The 19,813-nt window shown below is 41.6% G+C and overlaps 1 protein-coding gene across 2 annotated transcripts in view; it reads right to left on the minus strand.

The window, feature by feature from the left end:
* plxnb2b (plexin b2b) overlaps nucleotides 1–19,813 on the minus strand; it is a 160,126-nt gene that overhangs the window by 114,123 nt on the left and 26,190 nt on the right. Inside the window, exon 2 of one of the 2 annotated variants that reach the window (XM_008432784.2) lies at nucleotides 9,559–9,745. The gene's annotated coding sequence lies outside the window, so the exon portion shown is untranslated. Of the gene's footprint in view, nucleotides 1–9,541; nucleotides 9,746–19,813 lie in introns of both variants that reach the window. The other variant, XM_008432785.2, reaches the window with a different exon arrangement.

The raw sequence follows: 19,813 nt of genomic DNA on the forward strand, positions 1-19,813 counted from the left end.
AACAGCCAGTAAGTTGGTTGATCCCAGGAATTCAAATGGACTCAAGCAAAAAGTGTTCATATCTGTGGGATGTAATTAACATCTACATCATGGCAAGAGACTGTTAGGCTTGACGTMATTTTCTCAACCAATGAATGCCCATCTGACTATTTAAAAATGACTTTGTCCGAGTCTTCTGGCTGTATGACTCTTGTCACAATACTTTCAAAATAAAAGACCTGGAAGACCACAAGAATGTAGTGTCTTTGGTGCTACTGCACAAATGATCATTTGATTCAAAATGAAAAACTTTACTCCATTTCTGGCGACTGTGCTGTCGTCCAGATGTCTCTCAAGTCTAGCTCGGACTTGGGATTTGGTAAACAGACACACATTAAAATAGAGAGAAACAGCTGATGGATATTGTACACTGCAATGTTTATAGCTGGTTTTATGACTTACAAGCTGTGAGCGGTACTAATAAATTTATATTTACAACTTCACCATATTTTATAGACATGGGAGCCATATTGAATACTAAATTTGGCACTGGTCAACAACTTTCACTGCTCAAATTTCAATTTGGAGGGTGTTTTTCTTGCATTTCCAACTGGGAAAAAACTACTTCCAAATATTAAAAGGTATTTTTACTAGTCTCCGTAATTGCATCACAGTTGTTCGGCTGAGATAACAGAGCTGCACTTAACTAGATCTGCTTAATACAGGTAACAAAGCAGCTACTGATAGCTTCACAAAACCTTACTTAAGACAATTAAGTATCCCTTTCAGGTAGGAGAGCAGAACAGTACTCCAGGGGGACAGTCCTGCCTGTTTTAGATCTGTCCAACGCAGCTCATTGAAATAGCTGAATTATTTTCACAGCATCTCACCAAGGTCTGTAATAATGAACCATTTATTTTTTGAAGTTGTGTTGAACTAGGGGAAAAAAAACTAACGGGCAGAACAGCCATTAGGGACGACTGGCACTGGACACCACTGCTGCTTTTAGTTGTATTGTAGGGAGAAAAAAAAAAAAGAAGCTCAAAGTAGTAGTTGGAAGATGTGCTTTTTATTTTTCAACCGCAGTAAACAATACTGTGTTCTGCATTTTGTTGTGAGAGCCCAGAGAAAGCTGCTTTTGATTTCAAAACAAAAAGATCTACACGCTTTCAGGTCGGCTCTTTTTGCACACCAGGCTAGCTATAAACCCCCATACGTCATCCTTCCTTTACATTTCAGGTTGTGCTTGTTCCAATTCCCCCACCCCATTCTCTTATCTCCCGTGTTTGACAGAGTGATGTCTTCAGCCAAAATCACCCTGTCTACTGCGGTTCCCCAGGAGATAGAGTGCCAGGGATGTAGACGATTCAATCAGAGAGAAGTGAAAGAGCAGATCACAGACAATACGCCGCGGCCCCATTACCCCCAATACCCGCTTACTGCTAGCGACGCTTAGCCCGGGCCCCCACCTAATGGGCCATAATATCATTTTACGCCATGTTCCAGCTCCTTATGCCAGATCTAAACATAACTGTGTCGCCAAGGCACAATAAAAACAGATATATTTCTTTATTACTCCTCACAAAGCATATCACCAGACCTGAGCACCCCTTCGAAGGAAACTAATATCTACAGGAAGCTGCTCTTTTCCTTGCCTCATTTAGAGCAGACGCGCCGTTATTACTCTGAGCTGCACTCTGCCGGCCTCACACTCCCCATGCCGTTCACTCAAAAAGTAATGGATGTTTTATTATAATAAAATGAATACAATATCTTCGCCATAAATAGCGTACTTAAAAAGGCATTTTCTCTGCCTCCAAATATGTCTGGATGTCCATCATGCCTCAGGCTATCAGGCGCTACATGTTTAATTCAGAGTCACAGCCAGTTGCGGCTTGTGTGACACTGTATAGATGAAAACAGTAACACGTCCAACCTTTGCTCACCTTTGACTTTCCGTTCTATTCACCCAATAATAACACGGTGCACCTTCTAACAAGAGGTCACGGAGACTCATTACTTCGGTTGAAAGCTGAGGAAAGAATTATCGCCTGGGTTTTCTGCCCATTCATTTTCTTCATGTCCTGGGTTAGATACAGACATGCGATGAGCAAATTCAGGCAATTTTACATTCAAGCAGTAGACAGTCAGAGACTGTATACAATAGTTTAATATGTCTGCAGTTTATTACGGCTGCAGGAGAGCGAGAGAAAGCAAGACTTAAAGATAACAGGAAAGCTTGACCGAGCACAACCAAATAGCAAAGTTCTTTTAAGCTTCCAGCCTTTGACATGGAAATATGCTGGATTTGGAATTTGTTGGCAGCTTTTTGGGAATTACAGTTAAAGTAAAGATTTACTTTCTTTAGCCAATATTCACAGGAAGTGGGGTTTACATTTAGTAAAGTAATATAGAATACTAAAGTCAATTTAGATAGAAAGTCCAAAATAAATATTTTAAAAGTAGCAGAAAGTAAATGTTTTAAATGACAATAGATGTAGTAACATTGCCTCACCATCCTATACAAATAAATATTGACTACTAAAACCRCTTGAAGTCCGGCAAAAATGTTCTAATCTGCAATTGCAGGAAGCATAAGCACAAACAGGATTCAGATTTCAGATTTATTCCTATCCCAAATTGGGCAATTGATGTTGCAGCGAGTAAAAAAAACATGAGACAAAGTATCAAGGATAAAAAAAAAAATGACTAAAAAATAAAAAACACCAATATTGCAACAATATTGTCACTCTTTGGTGATGAAGTTGTTACTGTGTGAAAACAACTGTTATTTTTATTATCAAAGATTTGTTGAAAACTGAAACTAGAGGAACAGAAAGAGCCGTTAACAGCTTCAAGAAAGAAAACAGTTCTCTGATGTTCAGGCTGTTACAACAAGGAATGAGACATCAGCAGATAACAGGAAGCCGAACGTCTTACAGCAGAGTTGCTCTGTTTTTGTACATTTTGACAGTCTGACTCCACCTGCCAGGAAGCACGCTGGAAAAACAAATGTCTGTTTGTTGGAAATCTCARCAAAAGTAAAGGACCACCAACTCCACACAGAATATATAAAGAAAAGGCAGCTTTATTTATGTTAAATGCGCCAATAGTGCAAAAATATATATATCGCATTTTTAAAAAAAGTCTTCCATCATGTTGTATTTATTTGACATATTGGTGAAATCATATCAAAGACTATGCATGAAGTGGTATCTCCCCTAGTCTGTAGCAGCAATAGTATTGCTAATTTTTGTGATAACAATTACAACTGATCTACATTATCCTGACTCCTTTCTTTATTTTTCATCGTTGCAATGTCCTCATATTTTCTGCAAGCTTCTCATCCAGTAAGATATGTATCTGACGAGGGCACAAAGGGCAGCAAGAGTCCCTGCGACTGGCCAAATACATGATTGGTATGCAGAGTTTGAATGCTTGTCGCTCGATATACAACACCTCATCAATAACTGCATCCAAGCACTCTTTCTACAATAATAATTTTGCAGACACCGTTACCGAGATGATGATTGAAGTTCAGTATATTGAGAAACTCTAGTCTTTTAAAAATGGAACTGTGCAACAAAAAAAAAGGCTACCCAAGACACCTGTGTAGTTACCATAAAGTAATGATTTAACAATCTGGTGTAACCATCAACAATGATATTAATTTTAAATGTCTTGTTGGGAAAAATCTGGTTTCATTTATAAATGCCAATGCCTTAGACCATGGAGGATTTTACGTCATTTGTGGATTTTTTGGGGATAYGGAAAGAGCTCAACAACTTTGAACTTTTTGAATATTCATTGTCATATTAGGTAATTTGTACGTCAAATTTATGCAGAAAGCAGGAAAACCCCAGCTTGTATCAACTCAAATCTGTCAAATAAAAATACAACAAAATCTCAATTTAGAGAAGAACCTTTTTATTAACAAATAATCCTGAACTACACAAGGACCGTAACACCATTATCCCATACACACACACACACATATATATATATATCCTAAGGTCAGACCAGGCTATTTACACTATGAGGCGGATGAGACGAGCAAAATCCAAGGGGTGATGGGATGTGCGTGTGCGTGTGTGTGCGTGCGAATGTGTGTGAAGACGTATAAAGATGGAGGCAGACGAGAAGTTGGGGGAATCCAATCTCTCACACTGAGGAGCAGAGACAGGTGGGCAGATATGCCCCAAACTGAGGATAACCCCTGCAGTATCCAAAAGTGAAATGACAGGATTACAGGGGCATTAGGAAACCTGCTGAAACTGTTTATAATGCTGTTTATGGTTGGAAGTCACGCTGGCAAAAGAAAAATAAATAAATAAAAAATGTTTTACTAATGAAAATATGGACAAGCTTCTTCTCAGTTATTGAGTGGAAAATTCAAGGACAGGAGCCTCTTGCTACATTCACAGCGGTGAGTTGATGTTGCCCACCTGACAGATTCTTAGAACAAATATATTTATATACAACAACAACAACAACAACAAAAAGATGCGTCTTTATCACAGTTTTCTGCCCAAACCTTTTAACACTTGTGACAGTAAACATAAGCCCCACTATCCTGGTTGAGAACGGGATTATTGTTGTGTCAACAAACCCCCATAGATAATAGTAATTACTGCCCTGGCTGCTGCGCCATCAGACTGAGGCAACTTCACTAGCTGACAGCTTGGTCCTAATTACCGAGAACCACCAATTACGAGCTTCATTTCATTATTTATATTCCACGGAGCGACCAAATAAAAGAGACTTCAGTTACTCCGAGCGCTCACATCTCTGGCAGCTGCAGAGGAGCGTCCAGAGACCTGCTGAATCACTCTCACTTTTTTGTTTTTTTTGGGGGGGGGTTCCTGATGATAAGCTAGTAACCAGGCAAACAGAGAACTGATGGTGCACATATATGCAAAACAACTGCAGTTCCAGAAGGGAACTGCAGTGACTTTGTTTTTGTCAGCCACAGGAAGTAATTTAGTTACATAGAAAGTGCGTTATCTACTCCTCCACTAGCAGTTTAAACCATTCCACAACTTTATATGTGCAGAAATGAAACGACAAAACCGCTCCAATTTTAAAGCCGTCTCCAAAAATATTGAAATAAACACCGGCTTCTTATCGGGTAAGTGTATTCAACCACACTGATTTGCACAGATGTTCCCCATCACCCCGACTGCCAAGCAGCGTCCAGTGATGGCTGACAGGAGGGAGGCAAGGAGAGGGCTCGGGGCGGGGGTGTGAAATTCGGCTATTCCTGCTCCAGTGATTTCTCCGGAAACTTGGCAGATCATTGTGGAGATTTGTACGTCTGTGGATTTGACATGAGACTGTTTGAGAGGCTCGTCTGGAATCCGTCTTTCAACGAGCCATCCCTTCGTCCTCCCCTCGCTGCTCATGTTATGTTCCTATAATTCCTGAAGGCCACAATTCCCAGCCTAACAAAAGCTGCAGATGTGGCGATTATCTCGGGGGTATTTTATGGCTCGTACGATCCACTGAAAGACGACTGTTATTACACCTGCTGATTAAAAAAAAACAAAAAACAAATAGACACGTGTGTGTGTGTGTGTGTGTGTGTGTGTGTGTGTGTGTGTGTGTGTGTGTAGAAGCTGCAAAATAGGCAGAGCAGACAAAAAAGAAGAAAAAAAAGCATCTGCACAATCTATTCAGACATCTGCAATTGCACACCTTGTTGATCTCTATGATTCAGTGCAAATTCAGTGATTCACAGGATGAGCTGAAACGGAAACTCGCACTCAAAGCTGTAAAGCATGCAGAGGTAACACACTCCAAAGAGATAACCTATCACCAAAACAAAAATAATGGAAACATAATTACAAAAAAGGTACGTTCCACTGGAGAAATCCAAAGCTCTTAGCATGTAGATGACAGCTGCACGGGGCAGGCCTTGTTTGCACGGACTGGAGAGGAGCAGTATATGTGGCCTGGAGGCCGGATCCGTTCCAACTGTGCCCTGGCATGAAAACGATCAGCGCGGTCCGACTCGACAGCTTGGATATTTGCAGGGGGGCGATGGAAAACTGGAACGTTGCAGCACCGTGTTGGAGGTGGGGGAGGTGGGCCGGCGGGCGGAGGGGCGGTGATGAGTCAGGAACAAGGTGGTTTCTATTATTTTGGGTCCGCAAGGACGTGACATTTCCAAAGTCTGATGAACAAGACCGAACAGCAGCGGGTGAAAGAGGTGCCATTTCTGTGGGGGCCAGAGGCAGCCAAGTTTATCCACCAGCACATGTGTCTGGAGGACATATGAGCATTTTTAACCATTTCCAGACATTTATTAGGCATCTGTACACACTGCAACATTCAAAACCTGCATGGTGATGATGCATCTTTAAAGCCTGGAGTTAGTTTATGTAATTATCATTGGAGACAAAAAAAAAAAACAGGTCTGAGGTTGTGCAGCTCATGGAAGGAAAAACAAAACTAAGAATGAAAGTCAAAAGACAATGACGAGCAGCCCTGCAAGAAAAAAACAACTTTTTTAGCATGACAAGTTTATTTAATCTTATCTTGTTTCCATTGTCGTCATCATCCATCTTCACTTACAAAGAGTCACAGTTTGGGATCTTCCTTTATACTAAAGAAATGCAGGAGGTTTTCACAACCAAAAATCATTTTAAAAAGTGATGCAATGACAAACCTGCTGGTTATGGGAAAATCTTCAGTTTAGCCTGCTTTGATCACCGACAAGAAAATTAAAAATCTTATCAGTGTGGTTGATGTTACTGACTGAAGACTCAAAGTTCAGTGTTTTTAGGATCAATGACAAAGTAGAAACAAAAAAAGTGGACAAAGAGACGCAAAGAGATGTTTTAAAGCAAACCATTTTGTAGGACATAGAGGCACGTCTGAAGTTTGTTAAGCAGATAACAGAAAAAGGTGAACGGAGAACAGAAAAGGCGCTTTGTTCCATCTCTTCAAACTATAAATCTGTCCGTCATCCTGGCAGCCTTTAATAAGTCTCAGTGGTAAGGTAAGGCTCTTCCTCTGAGGAACAGACGGAGTGTCATTTTAGCACTATGTGCAACACTAACTTGAAACAGCAGTTTAAAAGGTCAAATCAAAAATCATTAATACAGTAAATCCCTATTTTACACAGATTGGACTCTCAAACACACACTGCTCCTAAAATAAATAGATTTTCTTTTCTATTACTGAAGCTACTGTGGCTAAAGCGAAAGCAAAATCAGTTAAACTCWGTATCAAGCCATGTCAAAGAAACAGCAAGAACCAGAAAATCAGACAACAAATTTTGATCTGTGCAGCTCAATTTGAAGTTTCACAAGACAACACTGCCCCACGAACGGCTTCGATTACCATTTGCTATACAGAATAACAGGGAAAATGCAATTTTTTTTTAATTTAAAAAAAAAAATGTAAAATTTACAACATTCTGTTGCACAAGAGAATAGAAAGCTACAGGCCCCACCCTGTCCCCAGGGGGTAAAAAAAACAACATTTGTTTGATTTGGTGCATGCTAATTCGTTCATCCCCAACGTAGCTCTTTGCTCGGGGTTGAGCCGATGCAAAGCCTCCTGGGAAAAATGATTGACACTTCTTAATCCTCATGGATAGCAAAAAGCATGTCATTACCATGACATTTATACCATCTTCTGGGACATGAGATGAAGAGTGTAAACAACAAAAGGGATAAACTGCGAAAACTCCATAAATAAGGAGTGCGAATGTTTAATGGGATGTATTTTTGGGTCACACGTGTAGTTTAAATATTTCATTCTGGTTGTGCTCGCTTAATAGAACGGGGATGGAGAGATGCCTGCGCTCTGGCACCTGGGGTAGCCAAGATTTAAAATTATCCAACATTTTATTTATCTGTAACAGAGGGCTGGCTGGTGTACACAGAGGACTGCAGGAAATGTGATGGAAAGTGGAGCACAACAGTAATGACCAAAGCAAACAGCTGATAATGAGGAAGATGCATGGAGGGGGTGGGGGGGAAAGGAGTCATCTGTCAAGTTAAGCACTACACAGATGAGTAAGAGGCATCCAGAGAAATCAGCAACTCCTCAAGCTTTCTGACAGCTTTGGGACTTAAACATCACAGAAACTGTTTGTGACAAAGTGAGAAATATCAGACAAGCCTCGATATATCAGTCACAATTATGTCGCGACGTTTCTTCACCTTAATTCATCTCTTTGACTTGGATGAGCGGAGCGGCGTTTCTCCTCTTCAATTAAAACGCGTAAAGAAAAAGTTTTAACAACGCTCTCCATAAAAACTGTTACAGCAGCAGTTAATTACTGGGGATCTTCAGCTAATGAGCATCGGAGCACACTTAATTACTCATATCCCTTCATAAACAAACAGATCTTAATAGAGCGCACGTAAAGTTTCACCAGAACAGACCGAGTTAGTACTTTGAGAACTTGCCTCAACTTGTAGGACAAAGCTTGGCTTGTAATTGGGCCATTGTTTGCTGAAACGGAGCACTGACCGTTTATTGTCCAGCAATGCTCCACATCCATAACACAACAAACAAACAAAAACACCTGCTGGTATTTTGGAGGTAGCTCCTGCCAGCAAACGTCCCAGGTGAGATGAGCTGCTATCTGCTGGGTAACAGAACTACTACTTCTTCTTGATGCTGTTCAGAGCTTTTAATACAGATAAACAACAGGGAGCAAAACGGTTAACAAGTGAAAAGAGGAGGCTCGACTGATTACTGGGTTCCTACGCACATTTCAGGTAACAACACCATACATCTGGACATTATTTTTCTGTCTGTTAAAACTCATTTTTCAAAGAAAGGAAGGAAGCTATACCACCTTAGTTTGAGAACTGCATGAAAAGGGATAAAGGTAGCTAAAAACGCTTTAGTTTAATAGTCACCATTTTCAAGTTGTATTGATGTAGAATTATAATTTAACATCTAAAACTGGGGAGCTTTATCCCTTGAAACTGTGGGATATAAAATGAAGTACTGAAAGTACTTTTTTTTTTTATAGTTTTTTTTCTCCGTCCTTATTCAGACCTGAAAAACCACCATTTCAAATTCAATACCTTTTCAGACAGCATAGGAACCCTGTAATTATACCACCTCCACACCATTAGCTCCACACCCTGCTGTTTACTCAAAGCMGCTTGATACACTGAGGCCTGGCCTGAAACTGATTCACCCATCAGGAGAAAAACAGGAGCTGAAATGCTTTTTTTCCCCTCCCCCCTCCCACCTTGGTTGCTGCCCAATGGGAAACCATAAAAATTACTTGAATCCAACTGTGTTTTAGTGAGGACAAAGGGTGTGAGAGCAGAGTGTGAGCCAGAGAAAGTGAGGAAACACAGGGACCAAGTCTGCAGAGTCTAGCAGCAAAAAAAATAGCTTAAGATAGAGTATACAAATTGTGACAAGTTTTTATTAACAAAAAAAAGAAAAGAAAAGTGTGACGGGCAGAGCTGGTGATCCAGAAAACAGCTAGACTCCGATGAATTTTTCTTTGCTCAGAAAAAAAAAAAGTAAAAGAATATAGCAAAGTGGTGCAAGTAAATGAGAGGATAAGTGAAAATAAAACGACCTTGGGTTGCTACTCACTAGAGAGAGGCCGACAGGGGTGCTGGGTGCGTCTTGGCTGCTGGAGTGGAACAGAGTAGGGTGCAGCGGCGGCTGCACAGTGTGCGCTCGCTGGACACTTCAATCACAGGTAGCCGCAGCCCCGGGCGAACTTGGCCAATTAGCCACACACTGCCGCTGACCCCCGGCTTCATTAAGGGCTCGGGCTCTGGAGGGGGAAGAAAGAGGGGAGGATTAGAAGGTGAGAGGGGAGACTGTCGTTACTGGCGACGGTTTGAGAAGACGCGTCTACACCTTATGCTTAAGGTGGGACTGAAGGTTACAGCTGAACACAATCAAGTGTGGGAAATGGACTCAACTCCGCATGTACCCACCCACCTCAAAAGTCACACTCCCCACGTCCATGAGGGTTTACACCTGCAGCAAAGGCGGTGGAGGTGAGAGTTGGAGCTACAGAGGCCAGAGGGCAACGCCACACCCCCAACCCTAAAACACAGCTGCAGTGACAGCAACAGGTGTGGTGGCCGGCAGACATGCAATTATCAGGCTGAGATTCTGCTCTTCATGACAGAGACAACAGCGGATCAGAGGGAAGATTAGAGTTACAGGGGGAGAGGAGAGGAGCGGGACGGGACGGGAGGAGACCGAGATGAGAGGGAAGAGGGGAGGATGCACTACTACGAGTCCCTAGAGGATGGAAGGAAAAAGAGTTTCTGTTCTGCTCTTTTGATCGGCAATTCCTCAGAAACTGAAGAAAATGCAGATCAAAAGCCAGCCCCGCGCTGTCAATCACAAGTTTACTTTCACACATCAGCATGAAGGTGATTAGTTTTGACCTTTAGAGGACTTTCAATGATTTTTTTTTTTCCTCCATTATGAAAAAATAAAATACACCTCACTGATATTTAGTTGCATTCTGGCTCAATTCTGGTTGTATATCTGAATATAGCTTTTCTTCGAAATAGTAGAGCTCAATCAAACCGTTTGGGTTCCTGCCAGAGATTTAGCTTTTAAGCAAAGGTTATGCATTTTCAGCACAGTTACATTTGAGGCCAACATGGAGCAGGCCTCAGGATCATCGTCTTGTACAGACGCCAACTTGGATCAACCATCTGTTTGTTGAGTTTAGGTGCCTACAACTCATCCACTTCACTATTGCAATTCACTACTACACCTGGAAGTAAACAGCAGCACACAATGAGTTCATGTTTTACGGCTTTACTTTGATCTTCAAAGACTCTTATTATGTCCAAATTGGTCACCATTTTCTCTCGTCTGGCCTTTTACAGTAAGTTTTAGACTACTGGTCAGCAACCTCTCAAGTCTATGATGATGTAAGCGTCACTTTCCTGTGGATCGACCAGACGGATGCATCCTCCAGATTATTATAGAGCTCAGATACGTACCATCAGGACAACAATCCCAAACACACATTAAAACTGGTTTTGGATTGGATAAAGCAGACCAACATTAACCTCCTGGAATGGCTCCAGCCTCAAATGTTTTGACAATTTATGGACTTTGCTTAAAAGCTTAGTCCCAGGACATGAACCAAATATAAATGTGCTCCACCAATTATGATTAAAAGAATAGTATGCAGCCAGATTTATATCAGTAGCTTGCTTATGGCTGTAGAAAGCTGGAAGCAGCTCTGATGTTTACTATGGAATACTTATCAGAAATGTAATCTGTGTGAATATACTGTATTTATTAAAGGGCAGTATTATGTATTTTCCAGGAACATAGTGCCATTTTGGATTGGATTTTAGTTAAGACACTCCGTTTTCAGTATGTCATCACAACGTGGCTCCTTTATTAACCCTTTAACGACGTTTTTACCAGCATTGCACCGAGATGTAGCTCGTAAATTGATCTCTACTGATTCACAGTTCCACCAGCTGTTTGYCAATTGCTCCAGGTTAGTCTGAAGGAGCTGAGTGAGGGAGCAGCGGGGGTATGCTGCTCTATCAGGTGATAGCTCGGAAGCTGCAGCAGCAAGGAGGAGCTTCGTCCTCGAAGGCAGTGCTCTGTTCCACCAAGCGTTTTGAACATCTGAATGGTTTGCTCAAACGTGCATTAAAGAATCAAGGCAACACTCCAGCTATGTTTTTAAGGAGGTCATAACATAACACAATTTAAAGCTCAAAAAAGTTGATTTCGCATACTATTGCCCCTTTTTGTGAGATTTCAAACCTGGGATGGAATAGGGAACACACATTATATGGCTCAAGTCATATAATTTCTTCATCACCAAAACAGGTAAAATGCATAATTAAAAGCACATTAATATCCCATTTAAATCAATAATAATAATAAGTGCATGCATTCATTTACCAGCATTGTATACTTTAGGGTTCTGCAGCAGGAATGAATTTACTCAGGGTAGTGGTCTGAGGAGACCTCATACAAGTTTGCACGACACTTATAAAAAGCCAAAGCATCTCGTGTCATTTCAGAGTAGGTGGAGCAGTTTGTGGCCATATGGGATACGCAAGGCTCGGCAACAGTTAGTCATATACAAATGTTTTTCTCCCTTACGAAAGCAGAAATCCACATGGGACTTGTGCCTGCGTCAYATTTACTGTGGAAACCTCAGAGGTGCCGTAGGAGTGGGGTGCTTCATACCAGTGTTCCTTCTGATTACAGGGCTTTGACCTAGCTAAAAAAAATGTTTATAAGGTGGGCTACCAGAATAGTAATAACTACTGTCAGAACGTTTTTATGCTCGGGTGGAGGAGATACCAGGCCTTTATTTAAAACAAGCCCAGGATAAAAGATCAATGGCCCAAGTCGGAGCAAGAATTGGAGGGAAAAGTTCGCAAACATGGTGGGAGATTATGAGGGGGGGAGCATGTATGAGTAAATGAGGTGGGGGGAATGGAGAGAGCGCCAACGAAGAGGGATCTAGCTCATCTGGGTGCTAGTGGCTTATTGATCGGAGAAGACACACAGCTCCGAGCCATTCATCACAGGCCACTCTCAGGTCCTTAGATAAGTCCTGTGATAGTGCCTGCTTGCCGAGCAGCTGCAACTGGCCACATCCATTATCGCTCAAACGAAGCCCACTACCCTGGGAATAGGCATGGAAAGGGCTGCCGGGTGACATGGCAGAAGGAAGGCTGGATTCAAAATAGAAACGAAGCCTGTGGTTAAGGGCCTGTGGCTGAGGCTAATGCCTACAAAGGCAAAAGCTGCAGTAGAAGGGCTGGAGTTTGATGAAAAATCGTGCCCTAACAGCCACAAACGAAATGAGAAATTCTCTGTTTGCACCAGCAGGAGGTGGGAACTTTTTTTTTTATGGCCCTATTGTTTCCATTTCTCGGTCAAACGCTATTAGCAAAGCTGTTTTGTAGCAGATAGTACACAAACCAGCCGAGCGACAGGCAGCTCTGAAAACCGCTGAGTGGTTCTGACTGTATGTATGACTGAACGTGAGTGTGTATGTGTATAAAGGAGAATTCCCCAACTGGGCAGGTGGGGATCAGCCATAATGAGCCATGCAGGGAAAGAAGACAGAAAGGGAGGGCAGGAAAAAAAAGATGACAGGAGGAGTGATGGCGACAGGCTCAGAGCCAGAGACAGGGCCCCAAAAGAGCAATTACAGGAGCTCCAGAGAAGGTGTGGGCCTCGTCCCAAGGCATGGTTTCAAACAGCACAAAGCCCTGCCAGACATGTACTCACAGGCAAACACACACAGACACATGTATACTGGATTTATATACCGTTCTTATGTCAAAATACTATAGTTTATATACAGAAGTTTACTTTGATGCCCAGGTGTCCTTCTCTACAAAGGCCAGAGTTTAAATAAGGGTAAGGAGAGGAACAAAAAACAAAGGATGGATAGATGGTGGTCAAGTGCATTAAACACAGACGAAAAATCCACATCCATTCATCCGTTAGATGGATGAATGTATAGATAAATAATTTGAAAGACGAACGGACAGACAGGCAAGAATTGATCGACGACTGACAAATTGATGGTCTAATGGTAGGATACATGGATAAACAAATAGCTGGATGTGTGAATGGTAGGYCTGTCACAATAAACAATAAATCAATTAATTACATGATAGATTAAAGCAAATGCAACAATTTTCATTTGATTTATCGTTTTTCTCATTTTACCAAAAACTGCATGATAAAAGTCGGCAGTCTGGTGCTCTGGTCTTTTTTGAAAGACAATTTTGTTTACAGAGACTTCATAATTAATTTCATTTGTTGTTGTTTTTATTATTCATTTTTGGATATTTCAAATGAAGTCTCTGTAAACAAAATTATTTCCTTATATGTTTTGTTTATTATTGTCATTTTGAGCAACTTATTAAGAGATGCACCGATYGATCGCATGACAAATGAAAATAAACTACATTTTTATTTGTCTTCCAGTTCCAGTATTTAAACATTCAATAAAATGTAATGTTTATTGATCCCTGAGAATGTGTTCTTGCCTTCATTAGCATTAMTTGAAAATGGTCTCAAAACAATATTATCGTTTATCGCAATAAGCTCTAGGACAATTTATCGTCCAGCAAAATGTGTTTTCGTGACAAAAAAAAAATCGGGCAGACAAGTGGTTGGATTAATGGAAAACTGAAACAGACAGACAGATCATTTAATCAATGAAACGGGGCATAAAGTCTTAAAATATGAATCAAATGAAATGGCTGTTAGAATCCGTAGGAGCAACAGAGATGGGGTGAAATGGGAAGTAAGGAAGCAGGAGGGAATATTTTCAAGTGTAAAACATCAGCTTGCTACATGCTGCACATGTTTGTACCGGTAGAGTCTGTGCTGCTCTGAAGCTGCTTCCTAACACCAAGGCTGAAAAAAAAGCCCAAACTAGAAAGGCTCTGGTCCGCACGCCGAAAACTTTCAAGTGAATTCTGCTGCGACTGGTGGGCGCTAAACAACAGTGAACGGTCTGGACAGCCTCTCACCATGGTTTCCATCACAAACAGGGCTCTGAAATGGCTTCTGAAGGCAACCATTTTTGGCCTTCTCCACTCCACCACTTAAAGGAGAATGACAAGACGGGGAGAGCAGACGCAAATGACGGGAGAACGAGAGAAGATATGCAAACAGATATGTGGGGGAGAAGAAATTAAATTAAGAGAAAAGTTCTTGCGCACCGGTACGGACCATTGATTTCCCATTCTCTTGGAAAGATTTAATGAGCTTAAATAGGAGGCTGGTTTGACACTGCCACAATGACTCTGAGAAAGCTCCCTGTGAGAGGAAATCGTTCAGAGGCTGTGACGGCTACCAGAGAAAGGGGAGGGAGCGAGGAGGGAGATAAGATGCAGGGAGGGAGGGAATGTTTTCATGCCAAAGTAGGAGACATGAGGAAGACAGATGTTGGATTATGCTTGGGAAATGGTCCACGGCTAGCTTTACTTGTCTAGTTCTCAATGAGCAGGGGAGACGGGAGTGGGAGGGAGGGAGGTGAGGATGAAGGATGAAAGGGATTAGAGCAAGAGAGGCAGATGCTGAAAGAGGCTAAAAGGTGGTCTACATTCAACTGAGCTGCCAAGTTATGTAGGTGCTTACTCACAACAGGCGCTCATTATAACCCAACGATCTCCGAGGTGATTGACAGTTCCTGCTCGACTGCGGCGCTTCACCTCATTACTTCCTGGATGACCTCCCTACGAGCCATTGAAGAGATGCAATTGCTTAGCAGCCATCTTGTTTTCCAACCCTCCCCTCTCACTATCGCACCTCCGTAGGCAGGAGCGCCGTAGCAACTTCCGAGAGCAGAGTCCTCGGGCGCTTCACCGCGCTCTGCCGCTGATGAGGGCCCCAGTGGGAATCATCAGTAGCCGTTTTATGAAGCTGTCTGGCAGAGTGAACGCGCTCAGCGTCCCGCCACTTTCATTTCTTTTTTTTTTTGCAGGCAATCACGGTAATAGGAAAGTGGACTCAGGCATAGCTGTGAGCTGGTACCGAAGGGATGAGGGCTTCCCTTCGCCAACTGTTGGATGCCACAGCGTGTTCAGTGACTTCCTTCATCCAAACTTAAATTAAGAGCCGCTTTACCCTGGAGATGCACTTGCTCCACATGATAAAAATGGGAACATCTCTGATGGAAGTAAGTTATTGGGTCACTCTGTTAAAGCATTGCAAAAGTATTTATCCTGAGATTAATTTACACAGATTCCCTCTTCACTAATTAGATTACAGACATTTTTTAASGGCATCAGAKTAGAGGTGGTTGACTATATATTTACCGTATTTTCCGCACTATAAGGCGCACCTAAAAACCGTCAATTTCCCCAAAAGCTGACAGTGCGCCTTATAATCCGGTGCTCCTTATATATGGACCAATATTGAGCCAAAGCAGGTCTAGCAACTACGGTAAGCAGCCGGCGACTTCATTTTCGTAGAAGAAGAAGCGTGCGGTGCATGCTGGGATAGTTGTCAGAACGCTGGTTTGTAATCTATTAATAAAGTTTGACTGACCTATCTACCTACTGATCGTCTAGAATCAGGTCGTCTGCAGGTTATTTAGCACCACGTTCRCTACAAACATGCTGTGCGCGTGTGAGTGAAGCAGAACCCGGTTACAGATGCATAACGTAACTGCAGCCTCTACTGTAGCGTCTATTTTATGCGCCTTATAATGCGGTGCGCCTTATATGAAAAAAGTTTTAAAATAGGCCATTCATTGAAGATGTGGCTTATAATCCAGTGCGCCTTATAGTGCGGAAAACACGGTACTTAAAAAAATAGTTCTAAAACTATGTACCCTCGTTTTTCTTCTTCAGAGTTGAGCTCCACGTTGTGTTTGTCCAACACGCAAACCCCCAGTAARAATCACGTTGAAGTTTGTGTTTGGATAATGACAATTTGAAAATGCTCAATGGGAGCAAGGTTTCCCTCAGAAAACTTGCTAAGCCTGGTGGTTGGGGGGCTCGGCGGGCATTCATCCAGCGGCCCATTGTGTTTTTGATTTAAAAAATGTTTAAAGTTGACAGGAAATTTGAAAATATCACTTGATAATTATGTGTTATTGGACGATATATAATAATATCTGAACACCAACTAGAAAGTCTTAAAAAATGCAAACATTAAAAAAAAAACTTAAATAAGCAATGCTAAGCCTGGTGGGGTCACAAGTAAAGCCTGGTGGCTCGCTAGGTTTATAATACCCTGGGGAGTAAACCCTTTTGCAACTCTTGGTATAAAATTGCCAGCCTACTGATTGATATGTTTCAGTTACACAATTCTGTAACTTTGTAATTGAAACATATTTGCTTTGTGTAAAAACCAACTAAGAAAGAAAAAAAAAAAAGTTATCATGAGACAGAATGGGACCCGGTACTTCAGTTTAATACAACAGGTTTCTGCGAACTGACTCGGAAAAAAGCCTCATTTCCGCAAAAATAGCCAATAAAACGTGAGTTTTCAATTAAAGCATTGATTTATAACAAAATTATTCAGGGCAATTTGATGCTAGCTACATTCAGATTTAATTATGCAAGATCTGCAGAGTTTGCATGTGCAGTGAGGCAAAGAAGAGTTCCTCCGTACTTTACACAAATTTAGATTGATTGCTTATATCTGGATTTCTGCTGGATACAGAACATTTCCGAAAATCATGTAATAAATTGTGGTTTTGATGTTTAGTCATACATACCCACACGTGGAATAGATAAGTGATTCTGCATAAATACAGCATTTTGCAAAATAACATTTGAACCTTTTTTTCCTCTAGTTTGTCCAATAACTACAAACTTAATGTGCTATCTTGATTTTACAAAATGTGCATATCTGTGTAGTGAAAACAGTAAGTTTTCTTATTTTTTTTAATTAATGCAAGTGAAAACAAAACAAAAACAAAACCTGTCTAGAGTTCATTTCTACTCTGCTCCTTTAAATCCGGTACCCTTAAATAAAATCAGTGGAGCCTATTAACATCAAAACTCCTATAATTGGTAAACAGAATCCAGATGGCATCAACTTAATCCAGATTTTAACAAAACACTTTTTCCAAGCTATTTCATAATTATAGATTACTTTCTATGACAGAAGCCAAACCTAATGAAATATTTTAAACATTGATGGTGAAAAAAACGAAACAAAAAAAGGCAGAAAAACTTAGCCAGTAGGATTTATTTATTTATTTATTTTACCAAAAGCTGTATTTCAGAAGCCTGCGTATGCATTTAGCACCAGGACGTTTCAAAGTGTAGAGGTGTTTTTCTTCCAACAAAAATCTGTTTCCCAAATCAAGAGCGCAAAGACAGAGTTCATCAGTTTCTGACCCTGCGTTTTTACTTCACCTCAAACTTTTGCTCAAGAGCTGATAACACAGCTGGCTGGCAACGTGTCTCAGAGTGTTTACCCAGACGGATGCATAGTAAGCAGTACAGCAGCGACTGTGGGTGCTGTACACAACTGGCAGCAGTGCTGAGGCCATGTTTCGCAGGGCATTCGTCTGTGACTCGCAGCAAATGTTATGCTGAGTGGGGGACATATTTTTAAAAGAAAATGCATCTTAAGCTGAAACAATCATGTGGTTCTCTGGTGATTAATTATAGCAAGAGGAAAAACAGCCCATATGAGAGTTCCCCCATTTGCTTCTGAAGAACTGGAGCGGAGGCACACAGGCGTGTACTCCCACACAAACTGGAAATGGCTAACAGGAGCAAAAACAACTCGAAGACAACGTGCTTTACCGTTTCAGATACCCAGAAACAACAGTTTCTGAGCCAGCAAGACACAAGCTTTCACAGTGGAGTACTTTGGGTAGGACGCCATCGGGTTCAGATTTATGCTGGACACCGGACCAGTAACCAGACCATTTATACTGGTTTTATATCTATMTATACGGACTGTGGATAGAAGGTCATTATAGGAACAAAAAGCTATACTTCATAATTGCACCACCGCACTTGTGTCCCCTCAGTGAAATTGGCTCTCCAGAATATATTCCCTCTCTCTTTATCTCTCTCGTCTGGCAGAGAGGGTGATTTTGACAGGCTGACTGTCTCTGCTCATGCAATAACCACCCTCCATTTGTATCTGAGGAGGGTGCATTAACTGGACAGCGTAATCAGCCCGCACAGGAAAAGCAGCGAGCCTCACCGACCGACTGCTTTTTACCACTCTGGGCTGTAACAGCTCGCCATTAGGCCGCAATTAGTGCAGCTCATTTGGGGGGAAAGCTGCCCCTCCAAAGCCCCTTGGGCTGCACAGTGGAAGCGAGAAGCAAGACTTTTCGTCAAAGTCTATTGTTGAGACAAACATTCAAGAGAGATAATCTGATTTGTTAACATTCTTGATGGTTAATGCAGAGGGACTAAAAAGTCTCACACGGTACCACGGGACATTGCTCCAATCCAATTTGAAGGTATTGACACTGCAAACAGCTAATCACCAGACAATGCAGATAAGAGAATATCCTACAWTGTAGGAAGGAGAATAAGACATAAATAGTCCTGTAGTGATGGTAAACTCCATGTGAAGGAAGCAGTTCCACAAAGTTTAGCACACACAAAGATGTTCCCTTTCCCTTCCCCAGGGGATTTGAAACAATGATGCGAAAATGCACGTTCCTGTGGTCATTTGTGGCATGCAGGCAGTGGGCAGACACAGATAAGAGTTTGGATCGGTGGCGGCTGACACGCTGTGATTATCTCTGGCTGCTGGAATTGACCGTCCATCAATCCAGGCGACCAAGACAACATGGGGCTGGGCGACTTGATTGTTATCTGAGGCACGATTTGTATGATTTACTGACCTGAGTCAAAGGAAAACAAGTATAAGTAGAGGTGTTTCTGATACTTTGTATGATTTCAATGCCAGCATTTGCAACTTGGAAGAATAAATCAGAGTCTAAACATATTAGGTGACATCTCACAGGTTGTAATTAGGAGGTATGAATGCCACAATTTTCAGATTTTTATTTCTAAAAATTTTAACATTCATCTTTTTTTTCCCTCTCCTTCCACATATAACCTCTCAAAAATATACAGAAGTTTGTGGGCTGTGATGTGACAAAAAGTGAAAAAGGTCAAGGGGTGTGAATAAATTCGTAAGATACTAAGCAAATGCTGCAATTTTATAGGAGGATATCAGAYAGATTATATTTCCTCCCCCCCACCACCATCAACTTTTTCCAAACAATCAGAAAGTACCACCTGACTTTCAAGGGCTCCCCTCTCACGTTCCAATCTGCCTTCTTGGCTCCCTTCGCCTCACCTCACACTGCACATTCTGGACATGAAAGCAGATCTGCAGACCAGAGAGAACCACAGGAGAGATGGAGAAA

This window comes from Poecilia reticulata, linkage group LG16, assembly GCF_000633615.1.
Source record: "Poecilia reticulata strain Guanapo linkage group LG16, Guppy_female_1.0+MT, whole genome shotgun sequence".
NCBI lineage: Eukaryota > Metazoa > Chordata > Actinopteri > Cyprinodontiformes > Poeciliidae > Poecilia > Poecilia reticulata.